The 16,715-nt window shown below is 36.5% G+C and overlaps 1 protein-coding gene across 11 annotated transcripts in view; it reads right to left on the minus strand.

The window, feature by feature from the left end:
• dab2ip (DAB2 interacting protein) overlaps positions 1 to 16,715 on the minus strand; it is a 199,028-nt gene that overhangs the window by 66,360 nt on the left and 115,953 nt on the right. The window contains exon 1 of one of the 11 annotated variants that reach the window (XM_015384544.1): positions 7,215 to 7,682. The exons of the other annotated variants lie outside the window; for them this stretch is intronic. The gene's annotated coding sequence lies outside the window, so the exon portion shown is untranslated. Of the gene's footprint in view, positions 1 to 7,214; positions 7,683 to 16,715 lie in introns of those variants that run through there. 11 annotated transcript variants of the gene reach the window in all.

A 16,715-nucleotide genomic window follows, 5' to 3' on the forward strand; every position in this document is an offset into this window, starting at 1 on the left:
TGCTGTCAAAGTGGCAAGGGACCAAAAGGTGAGATAGGATTAACTTAGCTAACAGTTTCTAGTAAGCATATCCGAGGCTTCACCACGGAGATCCTTTTTCCCTTGCTGACCACCAACCTGCTTAGTAGCAGGTGGTACTTAGCAGCACCACCTGCATAAACTGAGACACAGGAAAACAGGGAGGAACCAGAAGAAACATAATGGGTATATACACAACATTCCAGACAAGCTCTCGCAGGTCTGCATGGCAGAGAGGTGGGTGATGGATGAAAAAAAAGGCAAGTGTTTGACCCACTAAAGGACAGGAGAGAAAGAGACAGAATTCAACCTAAAATAAAAATAAATATTCACCAAAGATCTTCAATTTCAAAAGAGGAATTAAAGAACTAAAACGTTCAGATTAAGAAATAGTCATGACAAAACTTTACGAGCCAGTGTTATAATCATGCAGTGCATAAAGAGTAAGCAGAGAGTTCGAACCACTGGAAAGGACTGCATAGCTAACAGATTAAACTGGATTTTACTAACTTTACTGAAGATGAGTGGGAAATTTCCATCTTCAAGCTAAGATTGGGAACTATCTCTGAGTAGCTGAGCATACTTATGTTGCAATGTCAAACATTGAGGCTTTATTTAAGAAAAAGAAAAATAGATGATTGATGATGTTTACATTGTTGGGTTCAAAATTGCATAACATAATCTGTGCCTAGGACTGCAATGCATGGCATAAACAAAGAACAGTTCAACTTCAGACTATAAAACCTTCAGAACAAGGGGTTCCGAATATTTATAAAAACTGATATTACGATATTATTGATGCATAATTATAAAAATATCAGTTACTTTCATCATGCCCTCACCAATCCAGCCATCTTAATTATCCTGGTGACTAGACTGGGTTTAGGCATCAAGGCCAGCTAACTACCAAAATATATTATTGGGTTTGCCCTAAAATATTATGAATAAATATGGCATCCAAGTTGTCTTCTAAACAAATTGCATAGATATTGTTGAGTTTGTTGCCACCATATAATACCTAAGTACTGACATGTAAAAGAAGAAATGAGAAAGTTGGTTGCTGAAGGAGCTTTACTCAAAGTAAAGATCAATTTAAAACTGCTGTAGTCTTTAGATAATCAGCTAAATTAAGTACAAAGGGTGTATGTGGCCAGGAAGGAAACAGTTTTTCTCAACAAAAACATGACTGTGGCTCATTCAGGCTTTAACTTAAACAGGAAGTGAGTTCAGTAGCTAACAGGAAGGCGGGGTGTAGTACAGCAAACTTGCTGTGCTATAATTAAGCCTTTGGGTTTTCTAGTTCCATCAGTCAGGAAACCTGTGCAACATGGAAATATTTTTAATATTTGGAAATCTGATTTACTCTTATGATATGCAGTATTGTTCTAATTGATATGATGCTCTATGTATACATAAAAAAGAAACTGATCTTTAAATTTGCCATGGCTTACTTGGCTAAAAGCTGGAAATTGAATACTAAATAAAGCTTGCAATGTAGACTGCATTATTAGTTTATTCATTTAGATTACTTTAACCGGTTAATCTAGAGGAGTCATTTCAATAGCTTTTTGTTAAGTTATTCTTAAAAGAAAAAAAAGAAAACAATTATTTGTTATTCACGTCATGGGGCATGTGTCATTTAGCAGCATTTTTAATAAACAGTGTGATTTAAAAACATGGAAATTTGGTGCATTCATAGAATCTTCTGACATTATACATAATCAGACAAATTGCGTCATTACGTACATTTCTGTAAAAACACAGACTCCCATTATCTGCAGATTTTATCTGCATCAGCATCTCCTCTCCTAAGTAAACAGCAGATAATGAAATCACACAGTCCTTACTCTCCAAGTGCCAAGACATAGTGTTTCAATCACTAAAAATCTTGATGAACAGATCTGCATGTTTGCAATCATCAATTGAGAAACAGTTTTTTAGTCCTTTTTCCAAAAGTGCACACATATAACCAAATAGAGCAGGCATGACTCAATGACATAAACATCCCTATGTTGTTTTTGCTAAAATAATGAAAAAAAAGGAGAGGAGAGACGTGTGTGTAGAGAGCACTCCTCTGCAGCTTTTCCAACTAAATTCACACTGGCCTTAAGGGGAAGAGAAAGCCAACTACTGATTCAAGTATTGACAACACCACTCCATTATGACCATATGTTCCCATTGCCTGCTCTCCCAGGCAGACATAGAATAATGTCACTGACTGTAATACATGAGGTCTGGATCAAACACAGCTCATTCATGAGGATGCTGAAACCCTGTAGAAGTGGGGATTTTAATTAAATTATTATTTTTTATATTATTATATTAATTATTTAAAGATAATTAAAGATTGATTTTAATGGTAAACCCTGTTTATTATAAGACCAAATTTTTTTTTTTCCTTTTAATGTCTTGCATATTTTACAGATGATTTTCTTGAAAGGTATAGGGGAGGATGTTCTTTTTCCGGGTGGATCATCAAAATAATTAGTCCTCCTAATTGTCAATCATCCTGGTGATATGTTTACGTAAGGCCGTCCTACGTGCTGGTCCCCATTTTCACTTACAAGGTGTGAGTCTGACATAGTGGAAAAAATGCAAATCTTCTTTTGGAAAGTAAGCTTGTGTAAGTGATGCAAACAGCAACTTTTAAATTAAGTGTGCACAAGGGGAAATGGGCTTCTGCATTTTAGAGGCGTTCCCTCTTGGGAGTGGGTATAGGGTTGTGCATGCTCATTTTTTTTCAAGTGGAGAGGGCAGGTCTTTTCAAACATTTGTCAAAATCCACCACTATACCTTTAAGTTAAACACACCTAGACTCACACTCTTGTCTGCTCATTAGATATAATACATTTCATTATGTAAAAGTGGTTCTAAATATTGAAATATTGTGTATCGAATACATATGTCTTCCTTGACTACATAGAAATTTACCAGCTAGAAATCTGGTGTATGATTTGGAATCCCCTGTTCTGCAACCTGAAGATACAAGAGACAAAATATAAGGAAATTCATAATTAGAACCAGAAGAGCTAGCAGATGTACACTGTCTGCTTAAGATGACTTTAACATTAAATACAATTTAAACTCAAAATGTTCTCATCGCACAGACATAATAACATATTAGTGTATATAATACTTTATGTTCATTTATTTATTACCTATATGTGATTTCTATTACTTAAACTACTGTCTATGCTTCTATTTCGTGGTATATGGGTGGCGCTTGTCCTTTGTCTTAAAACTGTTGATGTTTCCTAACATATCTTTATTTCCAACATTTGGTAAAGTCAGAATAAATAGGTGGATGTCTGACTACTGTAGCTAATAGCTTTCACCACTCAGAGGTTTTATGTTTGCATTCAGCAAGCTTATAGTTATACAACATTTTTCTACAGCTAGTAAAAAAAATATTACAGATAAGCACTAATACTTTCACAAAGACTTCTGTAAATCCGGCATGATCCATAATAGATAGGCCGTAAAAACTCAAAAAGAATAATACAGAGCAAATCTGCTCTAATATGTTCATCGTTCATTTTATCTGCTGGAGTCAGCTTCAGGTTAACTCCCTCTGCTCTCTCAGCATTTTATGAAATGGCCCCAAGAAGGGAATAAATACATTTTTCTGGTGGACAGCTCCTCCTCATGCACAAAAATAAATGAATTCATTTAAACAATTAGAACTTTGAAAAAAGCAGCCTGAATCAACCACCTTTATGACACATTTTGTGGTTGGCTTAAATAACTAGCAGTATAGGTTAGCATGACCTGGTAATGCTTACATCTAAGATATCACTAATCATATAGATATTTTAAATTTATAGTTGAAAGGATAATTTATCAGAGTTAACTTGCACCATTTCTAGCCTTTTCCAGAAGTGAGCCTATGTGTCCATCAACTCTTAGCTCTTCCATCCAGCCTCTCCGTCCCTCCCTCCCTCCCTCCCTTTCATGCCCCAGTGTTGATCAAATGCTCCGCTCCACTTCATCAGCTCTCAGTAAATCAATGTACATCATAGAGATGATCCACAGCATGACAGAGTACTTACACAGAGACAACACTCCAAAAATGATAAGAACAGATGGGAAGCAGTATTGGGGGACAGATTACAACACAGCACTACGTTCATTGTTCCATAACACATGACACACAAAATATATGGGCCGCTATTAAATCACATTAACATCCAAATGGGCCTTTGGTCATTTTTTGAAGTGAGAAGAAACTGTCTGGGAGGTAGAAAAAAGGTTTAGTCACCCGGAATTAACAAGTGCAGAAAATATTAGAGCATAAACAATCGCTGTCTGTTGTTTTGTTTCAGTCGTCTTCCTTCATCACATAGTTTCTTCTATTCTAATATCACATTGAGTCTTACTGTATCACCCTTTGATCTACCATCTTGCCCATAAAGCAGGAGAAATGACCACCAGCCCTATCATCACTTGTTTACTTGTTAAGAAGGCTTGAGCAAACATACAAGCTCAAAACAAACTCCGACCCCTGAATACGTGTGAACAGACATCAGTATGTACAGTAACATCAGCTCCATGCACATACAGTGAGATGCTGCCCCTGGCTATGTGGAGGGAAAAATAACTCCTAATGTAACTGCACAAACAGCCAGTGCATACATTCAGTCCACCAAATGCTTGTAGCATGATATGTTGAATTGAGCCTGCTTCTTTTATTCATTTCTGTAAGCCTCAAGAACACATGCCACCAGCTGAGCTCTAAAACCACCAGAAACAGCATGCTGCGGCAAACAAGCGCACAAATTATCTAGCGTCTACGGCGACCACCATTACTGCTTTCTCCAAAGATGAAAATGCCTCTTTCTTTGAAATAAGAAAGACTCTCCATGTAAAGCTGATTACCTTAAGTCTTCTTTATAAAATGAAAAGGGGATTTAAATTAAATGCTTATACAGACTGTATAATCGCTCAAACAATCTGTGGAACATTTCATTTTATGGTCTAAACAAAGAAAATATTGGACACTATGTTTTTAGAATAGAAGGTGCCACTGACTCAGTTTTTTTCATGCTCAACTGTGTCTCTGTCCTAAAAAATACAAAAAATTATATATATTTTGTTGTTTTATGTAAAGTTTTCAAATCAAGCACTCCTAGTGCTCGAAGTACTGTAAGTACTCCAAATTAATTGCTTCAGTGCCAGGCTGCATTTCTCTTTCAACACAAAGCTACTAATGAAAGTACTTGGTCTTATGTTTTCTCTTAGAAAGTAAACCTTTTAGGTACAGCATACCTTTGTGTTTTGTAACTTTTTTTATTGCATTTTTCTTCTTCATAAATTAGGAGTGGTTCTTTACCACTGTCGCCACATGCTTGCTAAAGACGAGGGATTGCTGCATCCTAAGTTAAAGGTTATGAAATATTTTGACAAACAGCTTTAAATGTGGCTTTGTAGCACTGTTTCCCTACACCAAGATGGTCCTGGATTCTAATCCCACCCTGGCTCCTTCCTACAAAGAGTTTGCATGTTCTCCACTTGCCTGATTGGGTGTCTTGTGCATGTCTGTGTTGCCCAGAGATGGACTGGCAACCTGATTACTCTGCTTCTCACCCAGCAACCGAGAACATACGCGACAGACGCCTATGACCCTGCACGGTCCAGTGGGTATGAAAAATGGATGGATGGTTTTAAACCATCAACTAAATCTGACTGTATTCTATAAAAAAAGAAAAAAAAAAAAAGAAAAGAAAAACTGAACTGTATCTCATTGGGTCCGGATTTGGCTGTATTGTGTAGGAAATGACTGATGGTGTTTTCGGCCTTGTTGCATTAGGTGCCTTGAGATGCCAAATGGTGATATACATATAAATAGAATGAAAAGAACAAAGAAATACATTATTAAACAGGAAAGTTGTTGCTTGCAGTGGCGAAGTATCAGTAAAGTAACATGGTTATTTACAACACAGATCATGTTAATGATCTTGATAAAACCTAATGTATGTTTTTTATGCTAAATTAAACAATTACTTGTTTAATTTGTTGACTATTCTTGTAATCAGGTTGATCTAAATAGGATGTACAAACTAGCATTTTTGAAAAATAGTTTACTTTGTCAAAAAATAAAAACAAAACTTAGATTTGTAGAAAAACATCTTAAAAGCCTAAAATTCAGATATTCTCAGAGCTCAAAGAAGAGGACATTTATTATTTCTTAGAAAAATAAAATGTGTTACTCGATCATTTTGTAAATCAAAAACACCAAGTGACACCGAATTTAATTAATCAAACATTATGTGTGGATGCTGACTAATTTCATGCATATAAGGTCTCAAACAAAGGGTTTTCCTGCCACTACATTGCTGTAACCATTGTAAATGCTTGAGTGGCACACATTAAATGGCCTGTTGGGGTTCATGAGAACTAATAATCGATCATAAGAGATGCTGTTAAATATTCCTCCATATGTTCTAAAAGATTACATTAGTTGATGCAATTTAAGTTTCAATTAACTCCATGATACTTTGTTAAGTTTGAGGAAATGAAGGCCATTTCCAGAGGAAATGACCATTCAAAAGATGTGCAGATAACACAACACGTCTAACGTAGAAAGGGGAATTACTTTATCATAAGGGAAGACACATATTTCCCAAGATGGATCACTACATGATGATTAAAAGTCATTAACAATAGAGTTCCCTCATTGCTCCTTTCACAGCTAATCTACTTGGACTGAAACTGTTGGCCAGAACCAGCAGCTGACCTCACAATGTGGCCCAGTCATCTGATTTGTGTTAGCTGGCTGCCCTCCGTCACACAGACCAGCTTCATGTGACGTTCCCACATTTAAGTTCCACACTCACAAACAAGCAAATAACACAGACTAAAAAAAACACAACGCATATCAGTTGTTTCTATAAAACCAGACACAATATTTATTTCGTTGCATGGATACAAAATAAGCAGTTACGTAATAACAAAGCCCCTGAACCTTTAAAGGATGTGTCTGTAAAAGTGTGTGTGTGTGTGTGGTCAGGACAGTGTTAGTGACAGAGGAGTACAGCACAGCTGGAGCATCACAGGTACACACATTCAGAGAAGCGGAAACAGGTTTTTAGCGAGCCGTCTGCATCCAACCCATTGTTTCCTGGCCACACATTCACATGAAACACTCCTCTCACAGAAGATGACAAGGCATGACATGTGAAGAGCTGGATAACACTCACCAGGCATGGTCAGAGTCTCATAACACTCGCAGAGAGAGGAAAAATAGGCAGGCTTAACCAGACGTGAGGAGGGAGAGAGAAAAGAAAAGCCAGAGAAAGATGAGGAAAAACTGGGATTTCAGAGCTCCATTTTTCCCCCCTTTTCGCTGCTGATGCAGACCTCCTTCCTCACGTCTTTACTTGTAGTTCTCTTCTCTCCCTCTGACTGACTATGTTTCTCTCCTCTCCTTGCTGCTCCTTTAAGGGGAGGGGTGGAGAAAACAGCACCACAAAGCTCTCCCTCTCCTCCTTTTTTTATCTCCCTCACTCCCTTCCTCACCCCAGCGCTGAGCATGCCCTACTTCCTGTGTTGCCCCTGAAATGGGATGCACGCCCTTTATCCTTCTCCGGTTAATTCTCACTCTGGATAAACGTATCCTGATGTACCTCCAATACTTATGTGGAGGAAATGAACTGGATCTGTCCCTCCCCCTCTAAGCATGTACTGTTAAACCCTGTCCACTTACTCTCAGTGGTTGCACCTCCCATCTCTTTCTGTTTGCAAAGGGAGGAGCCAGTGTCTGAGTGTGTGTTTTGTTGGGGAAATCACATGTGTGTGTTGTGCTTGCCCCCCCTCCCAATTCTAGTGTAGCAAACCAGTGTGTGGGTGTTCTTTGTCCTGTTGGTTCTGGTGTGAGGTGTTGAGGTGTTTCCTCATTGTTATTGTCACGACTGTCTTTGGCAGGGAGAGCAAGGTATATGCGCTGTCCTCCAATTTGAACATATCAGCTGATTGAATGCAAAACTGTCTATGCACAGGCCCTAAAGTAACTTAGCCAATGAAATCGGATTGGCAGACTGGCAAAGAAGTTAGGGGAATACTGGTTCTATTTCTAGAAGTTCAGGACTGGCAGGGCGGCCATTGGGAGGTTAAAAGGCTGGGCAGAGCATGCTGATAAAGGGGCAGCTAAGTGCTCTCCTTTGTACTCCCTGCACATCTGAAGTGATGTCATTAAATATGACTTCATGCATACTTCTTTATTTTCCCAGACACAAGACACATCAGTTCCTCTGTGGGTTGAGTGACCGCATGGCAGGATATGCGTAGACCAAGACAGCTGTTTTCGCAAGTTTTATTTTTGAAACAACGCCATCAGTGGTACGCTGTTGGTGTAAAATGATCAGAAAAATTATGATGGACACCTGTTTCCTTGACAAAAACATAATTTTACATTTTTCCTTGTTGAAGGTATTGTGTTACATTTGAATCCCAACCTAACGCTGCTTTATTGGGATCCTTTTAAAAACGTTTTACAAAGCAAAGTCTGATGAGTATTTGCATCATCTGCATTCACTTCCAGTGAGTCTATGTCCTCAGTATTTTCGTCATAAACGCAAAAAGGCACAAATCTGTCAAAGCCCACACTGTTGATAAAATGGTCGATAAAGCCTTCCATGTGAGCCTTTCAAAGTCCAACCCAGAATCATGGAACCAAAGAAAGGCAGCAATTCAACCCTTGCAGGGTTGATGGTGAGTGTGACTCATGTGTATTGGAAAACCTAGAAAACCCCAAATTTGTAACACATTGATTGCATGTGATGCTTGTTCCCTGCACAGAGGTGGTCATTGTGTGGTAGACCATCTAAAGCCAAAATACAGGTTTACATTAACACAATTCATCAAACACAAGGCTGGAAGTAACAGCAGGATTAACTTTACTGCCAGTGCCACTTCAATCCTTTAAATGGAGTAAAAAAAAAAGTCATTTAATGGTGTTTTAACATGTAACTGGGGCTATTGCTTTGTAGAGCTATCTTCCACTGTACCTGCAAATTCTTTCAGACTGTCTCAACTTGCTCTCCACATCTAGAGACTGAAACTTTTGTCTGTTCTATAAAGCGTTGCACTCAGTCAGATTGGGTGTGGGTCTTGATAAACAGCCATTTTTACAGATTCATATGCTTTCAATCTAAATCATAATAGGCTGTGTGTTTATTGTCATACTATAATGTGAACACTAGTTATGGGGTTTCTTCCAGGATTGCCAGGTATTTAGTTCAAATAAGTTTGCTATCAACTCTGAGCTTCCAACCTTTCCCCACCGTATTTCAATGTGAGATTGTGTTCAGGGTGATCTTTAGTGTCAGTTGTATGTAAATACTGTTTTATAGCATGTAAACAGATCTCAGTGTTGGTCTCCGCTCCATGCGGTTTTCTCTCCAGTTTGTCTACATCGTTTGGCTTTCTAACAATGTTTATGTTTTGACATTCTCCCACAAAGGCCAGAGTTATGGACAGCATCTTTCCTGCAAAACTGATAGAGATGTCTGGCTTTTCCTGGTGCATCAGGGTAAGAGGTCCTGATACCTTTGTATTGGTGACATGTTCTCTCATTTGATTAAACTGAGGTTGGTGCCATATTGAATCTTTTAGTGCTTGGTCTTCACAATATTTGTTGATTAATGATGTTCCCTATGACATCTTAACTATTATTACTGAAACTATGTTAAACTTAATTCTAATTTGTGTAACAATGTGACTGACTGCAGCAAATCGTTACACTTTTTTTTATTATTAAGAAGCACAGAAAGAAAAGGGTTGGGGTGTGCTTTGGGGGCGCAGTACTTTGCGCACATGACCCATGTACGCAGACCTTTGTCCTCAATGCAGGCAACCCAGGTTTGAATTCAACCTGTTGTCCTTTGCTGCATGTCTCCTTCTCATACCCCCTTTCCTGTCAGCCTACTGTTGAAAAATTGAGCCACTAGTGCCGTAAAAACCTCAAAAACATAAAAAGGTTACATACACAACCTGCGCCTCAATCTTTAAAAATGTGTCTGTGAAATAAAGAGGATGTGTTTCTCTCCTTTACGTTTAAATCAGTCCTACTTTGTCTTCATCTTTTACTTAACTTACTAACAGTTCACATAAAAAAATCTGCTTATTTTTAACATAAATTGTATCCAAGTTTATTTCAACTTTTTTTTTTTTTAGTGTACCGAGTCAGTTATTTAAATAATGAATTGTATATAATCCCATAAGTGATGAAAGAGGTTATTTAAGGTGTGAACCAACTCTTTCAGGTTTTATTTATAGAAAAAGTCATATTTAATTACTACCTCCCTCATAAAATAGAGTCCATAGAAAGCTTCAATTTTTTCACCGCTTCCACATCTCTATCATATTATTGGTGTAAAAACTAAAAATTCAAATGCTTTTTGGTTAATCCAATTAGAGAAGCTTAAAGCTATACCCTCCCCACACAGAAAAAAATCCCCTACCTCCAGTCCACTTTTATCAGCCAAATTAGCGGCACCTTGAATGGACAGAGTCCAGGTCTTGCAGCTGCTGTACTGGAAATGATTTTGTTCTTTCCAACATCAAATAAGAATTAGATTTAGATTTATTAGATAATTTATCATTTCTTAATAAGTTCATTTCTTGTTCTAAAAGCTAGCTTTTTACACTATAATCTTAATTAAAGGATGACCTTTGTGCATGAATCGATCATTTCACTTGTTCTAAGAACATCTTTCCCAGGATAAGGGTTTTAAGACTCTTTAACTAAATTGTCATCTCTTCCTTAAAGGCAAATTAACATTTGATGCCAAAAGGATACACAGAAATATTAGGTAAAATATTTCTAAGATTTAATTTCAACTAAATGCAAACTGCCGTCAGATTAGACAAGATCCCAATCTAACATGTTAGCCACAGTTTTTCCATTTTGTAGGGCAAGTTAAAGCAAATCAAAATGGAATTAAAGGAATTCTAGCCACATTTAAGTGTATCAGCTTTCAGCCACTGTATCCCTAAATTAGTTTACTTAGCTTTTTTGTAAAATGATGAATTCTCTTATGGTATATTTTTGAATTACCAACAAAAAAAAAACAACTTTTTTACTTTATTATAAAAACTTGAATACATAATAATGATAAAGCCAAGCTTTCAACTACACCAAAAACAGAGGATTATATTTTCTTCAGTCTGTCACCCATCGAGCTTCCTGTTTTTTATCGCAGCATCCATATATTAAATTCTCAGTGCAGTGAAAAGGCACTTTAGTGCTTTTTAGGTTCGATTGGGAACAAGAATGTAAGTTAGTTTAATGGACCATATCAGCCATGGAGGAGGAATAAAAGTTTTACAATTCTTATTTTTCCTCTATGTAAATTTTGTACTATGTAAATGAAAGAGACTGGAGAGCAGCCTGTGAGGTGAGATGTAGATCTGAGTTCCATGCACAGCTTTTAAAGTGCACCAAAACATCTCAGGAGGAAGAAAATTATAGCTAAATTAAGAAAAAGTTAAATTCATTGACCGTTACTTACAATATTTTATAAGCCATGCCCACTGAATATTTTGAAAAACAAACTGGAACTGTACATATATATACCACACCGGGCTATAAGTCGCTGATAACTACTGAACAGTCTCCCACCAAACCTGTTGGGGGAGCTCTACATAAAGACCCCGGAGTAGGGACGAAGAAGACTACTTTATTTCAGCTCTGCAGGAATTGAGCCCAATCTACTCATTGGTTCGGCAGCTTTGATGCGGCAAATAAATGACAAAATGTGTGAATTTGGGACATTTGTTCTCAGTCGTGCCTGTTACTAGCATGTTCTTCTGCTAAATTAAAATCAGCCCCTTATTCTCTGATTTCCACTTTTGACTTAGGAAAAATCCACAGAAAAGCTGCACCTTCTTATGGTTCAAAGCGTGGGAAAAAAGTAGCAACATATACAGTAGTCCGGAAAATACGGTAATTCTGGAATATTTCAGTCACCCTATTTTTAAAAGAAGAAACTCCAAACACGCAGTACATACTTCACCATAAAATTAGGAGATAAAAGGGATTTTTCATGTGTATGTTTTATGATTTGAGATCTGACTATTACTGGCTGTAATCCTCCCTACTGAATCAAGGTGCTTCGGTTACTGAACTTGTTTTTGATATTTCCATTATGCTCATGTTGCTCACAAGTGAATATGTAATGCTGAATATAATAGGGGATTATTTGGGCTGCTTGTGAGAGCGACATTGTGGATGAGTTAAACCTTTCAGAGCATCATCTCAGTCGATCAGTATCATTAGGCTGATTGCTAAATGTAGGAGCTCTGGTCAGATGAAACCAAACTTTCTTGCTTAGATAGAAAATAAAACATGTTGAGGAGAACTAACATCGCATGTTTAAGTATAAGCTCACCTTTCAGCAGGACAAGGACCGTACACTAACATGAAAAAAAAGCAAGGGACTGGTTCAGGTCTGAGGTGTCCAAAGAAAGATCTCCATGGTTTGCTCGGTTTAACACAGCTGAATCAAAAGCTATCATAAGGATGCTCCTGAAGAACTTGACAGTTTGCTTAGGATTGAAGTCACTCCTGTTGTCTGACCTTGATGAAGAAATGTCTGCAGAAGATAAGGTGGTGAAATGAAAATACAGACTTATCCAAAACCAGAAATAACTTTGGGTTCCTTTTCTGTAAGATGGTGCCACTTTCACCTTTATGTAAACACCAAAGTCTCTCTTAGTCTATCTTAACAGTACATATACTAGAAAAAAGTAACTTGGATCAGTCTCTTTAAAATGAGACGTTTAAGAGCAAGTTTGGCTGTGAAGCTGAATTTTGCAATCCAAGTCAGTGCTGGCTTCCACCCATGCTTTAACAGTTAGGGATGCTGATGACCACCCTGCTGGAACTGGAAAATTAGATTTTTAGGGCCTGTTTTTTCTGAACTAAATGGATTGGCAGATGGTTAGCTGGCAGAGACTAACCTCTGCTTTGCTCACTAATTTACCCACTTTAATAATTAAATTTTTAGGTCATGTTTTACATATACGTTCATATTTATAACTAATGTGAGCTAAATCAAACTTTAGATCCATATTTCATTTACTCATGTGAGTCACAATCTGTGATTTTAAAACCACTTCCACGGTGAAAGTGAAGCTATTTCTTCACCACTTTAACCTCTCTTTTTTATTATAGAAAACCTCACTGTAGAATTGGGAAAAAAGGTTAAACGGGAGCCAAAAAAATAAAAAATGAGTGAAATGGAAGGTAAGGGCCTTTTACAGAAATGACTGCAGGGAAATGCATTAAAGCTTATCACCATGGCAATCTAGTGGACCCCTAAAGGGATTGAATTTTTTAGGAGAGATTGTGTGAGTTTATTAACAGCAATAGTTCCCCCACCTGCAGTATACAGATGTCACATCTCTGTAAGTTTGTAAAAAAGGACAAAAAAAACCCAAAAAACAACAAAATAAAATTATGGAAGGGAACTGTTAGTAAGACAGACCATGACTATAAGCAGATTGAAGCTCATGTTAAACTAATTAAACATGAAAATGTATATAATAGCTGGAAATACAGTTGTAGACGTAAATCTGAAAATTACACCTGTAAAAGAAACAGTTGTTAAATGTGTCCCTGTTTTAAGCAGTCAATGTCTCTATGAAAAATAACTTAGCTAAAAACAAAGCCTACCAATTTTTTATTGCACATGATCATCTGGACGACTTCAAATGTGCTGAATTCCAAGTACATTGGAGTACATGGGGATGTAACATCTTTAACAATTACTGTACAAATATCACAATACATGGAATAAATGATACAACGGAGCTACTAAAGCTAATCAGTGATTGTCAAATGTAGATATTTATGGTGATTTTCCAGGTTTTTTAATCTTGTCTTTTAAGAAAACACTTGAATCAATCAGTTGTAAATCAGTAGAATTTGCTTTTTTATTTAGTACTGTTCGGAAAACAAGAAGAATTCTCCCTATTTTACCAGCATTATGTTTTCTACTGGTTTAAATAAACAGAACAATGAAAAATTTTTATAGTTTGTATATGTTCAGTGCTATGGCTGTCATATTGTTATACAAAGGGTTGGTATGCCAATGTCAACATGCAGTAAGAATGCCAAACTTTGGCGCTGGTTCTTTGCATTTTTTCAGCTAATTCCAGGTTGAAAGATAAAACCTATTTTTTTCTGCCAGATCAGCTAATATAATGGATTAATGCAGCATATTTGCCAAGGTAAGTCTGAATAATGACAACAGCTGGAAACTAAACAATGATCCACTGAAGTGTGTAAAACATGCAGCTGTATCAAATGAACATAAGGATTTTTTTTAGTTACTTTAAACTTATAAAATGATCAACTGACTGTCTCTTAATATTTTACAGATTTTTTTTAGAAAAAAAATAAAGCAATCTGAACTATTTTTTAAAAGGTAAAGAATTTTACCAATGTCCCTGAATCGTTTAGGTCTATATTTGCTGTATCCAATGTGTAGAACTTGTCAAACTAAAATAATCATATTTGCATTGAGTAAATGTTTACAATCTGCAAGCTGTTGATAGTTACAGCAAAAAAAAAAATAACTTGAGGTTGCTCTATTCTAAAACCCTGATTAAGACCCTTTTCCAGTATACATAATCATTTTAGCTCTGTGAACTTTACTCAGTGCTTTGTTATATTTAGCTGTGGAAAACAAAGCCTCCACAGCACTACACCTTTTACTATTAGTAACATCACCTTATAACAACCGTCTAAAGGGTCTTTGACCAGCTGAGGGTTGGATTAATGAATAAATGAGGGAGCTGAATGCCTACTGAGCAGTCTTTTTCAGAGGATGTGCAGAGTGGGGCTTTGATGGGGCCCTCTGTATTCCTATCACGCTGCTAGTCCTATCCATTATAGCTCATTACTCATGGAGGGATTGAAAGCGGGAAGACCCTTGGCATGCCTGGCCCTAGCTCACAGAAGCCACCTGAGGGTTAAACATCAACAAACCCACAAGACCTAACCAGCTGTGCAGGTTTAGCACTATAAGGACAGCCTCGGGGGGTAATTGTGTTGCAAATTATGTGGATTGTGAAAGGATCATAGTTGTGATATATTATAAAGCTCTACAGTACAAGAATACCCCCCAAAGAGTTTGGTTTTATTTAGATTCAACATTTGTTTTAATTTAAAGTTTAATAATATGCAATTAAAATAAATATGTTCAATATAGGATTATTTTAATTATGTAAAACCAGTTTTATTCAGCACCTTTTTACTGAAAGAACCAGGATTTGTGTTATCCGGATATTAGGAACAGGTATTTAAACAACATGCTTCCCCATTACTGTGAAAAACATGAAACCATTAGCCTGAGAGAAACTGCATTGCACCTTCAGTCCAGCAGGTGGCAGTAATGAGACCATACAATTGATTCTTATTTTACCTACACTGTAGACGAGCTATAAGTAAATCCCTAAACTTAAAAAAGTTTATGTTTACATTTAAATTTTATGCAGCCTGTATCCGGCCAGAGTCGCTTTTAAGCTGTAAGACTCATTTCAAATAACCACTAAAAACTAAATTACACTGTTATTTTATTTTATCATAAAAACCAGGTAAATCTCAGATATCTATAGTACAAACAAAAAAGGTTTATATTTAAAATGTTATTTATTAAGAGCTATGTCAATAAAAGCGTATATTTCTATCAATTAGAATTTCTAGACGGTACATTTAATGACAATGAAGAATCACAAACTCGTGATCTCTCTTGCAGCATAGAATTCTGAAAAAATAAAACGTGTATTTATACACATCTACTGTATAAATGGTTAAAGTTTACTACTGTAAATTAGGTTTACATTAAGATCCTGTCTGAGGAGAATGTATATTTTTGTTTCTACAAACCACCCATCTAAAGCCTATAAAGTACTGTGTACTGTATCTAGAGGCACCAAAGGCCCACGAAAGGGAATTTACGTGAGCTAATTTATATGGAAACACTACCCAGACTTTCAATAGCACCAGGTTTTTTGATGGAAGGTGATTAAATTAGCTTAAGTCATTTGTTGCAAACGAATAGGGAAAACAATTCACATTAGTTGGGTAGTTGTTAAAGAGGGTTGACAAGCTGTGGAACAAGTCATCCCTTATAGGTCTGATTAACAATCTTCTTCCTACTAATTGTGAAAACTTGTGAAAAATGCTGGAAAACAGGTTAGAAAGTCACCAAGGGAACAGGAGATGTCATTGGTAATTAAACAACATATCTTTTAAGATTAACATAGAAAAATGTTTGTTTATTTATTTTTTATTTTTATTTTTTTAACCCCAAAGACAATGACAATTATTGGGGAAGAGGGAATTAGTGATTGTGTCTTTATTTGATTAGCCTAAGAATATTTGGCCATTGTGGTCTCTTGCATTTGCTCTTTATTTGAAGTTTCATTATCATTTTTGTTTGTTTTAATTTGTTTCGCAAATGTGACATTTCCTGCTGTTTTACATTTAATGTAATTGAAAACATTTAAATAAACTCTAATATTCATACCAGTGAAATATATTTATATGCATGTTAAAAGTCACCAATTATCAACAGATGATCACAATTTCTGTTTAAATGCTGCTATGTCTGAGTACAGTAGCTGCCACGTTTCACCTGCTGATACTGATCAATATATATATATATATATATATATATATATATATATATATA

This window comes from Cyprinodon variegatus, unplaced genomic scaffold (assembly GCF_000732505.1).
Source record: "Cyprinodon variegatus isolate N-32 unplaced genomic scaffold, C_variegatus-1.0 Scaffold315, whole genome shotgun sequence".
In the NCBI taxonomy this organism is placed as follows: domain Eukaryota; kingdom Metazoa; phylum Chordata; class Actinopteri; order Cyprinodontiformes; family Cyprinodontidae; genus Cyprinodon; species Cyprinodon variegatus.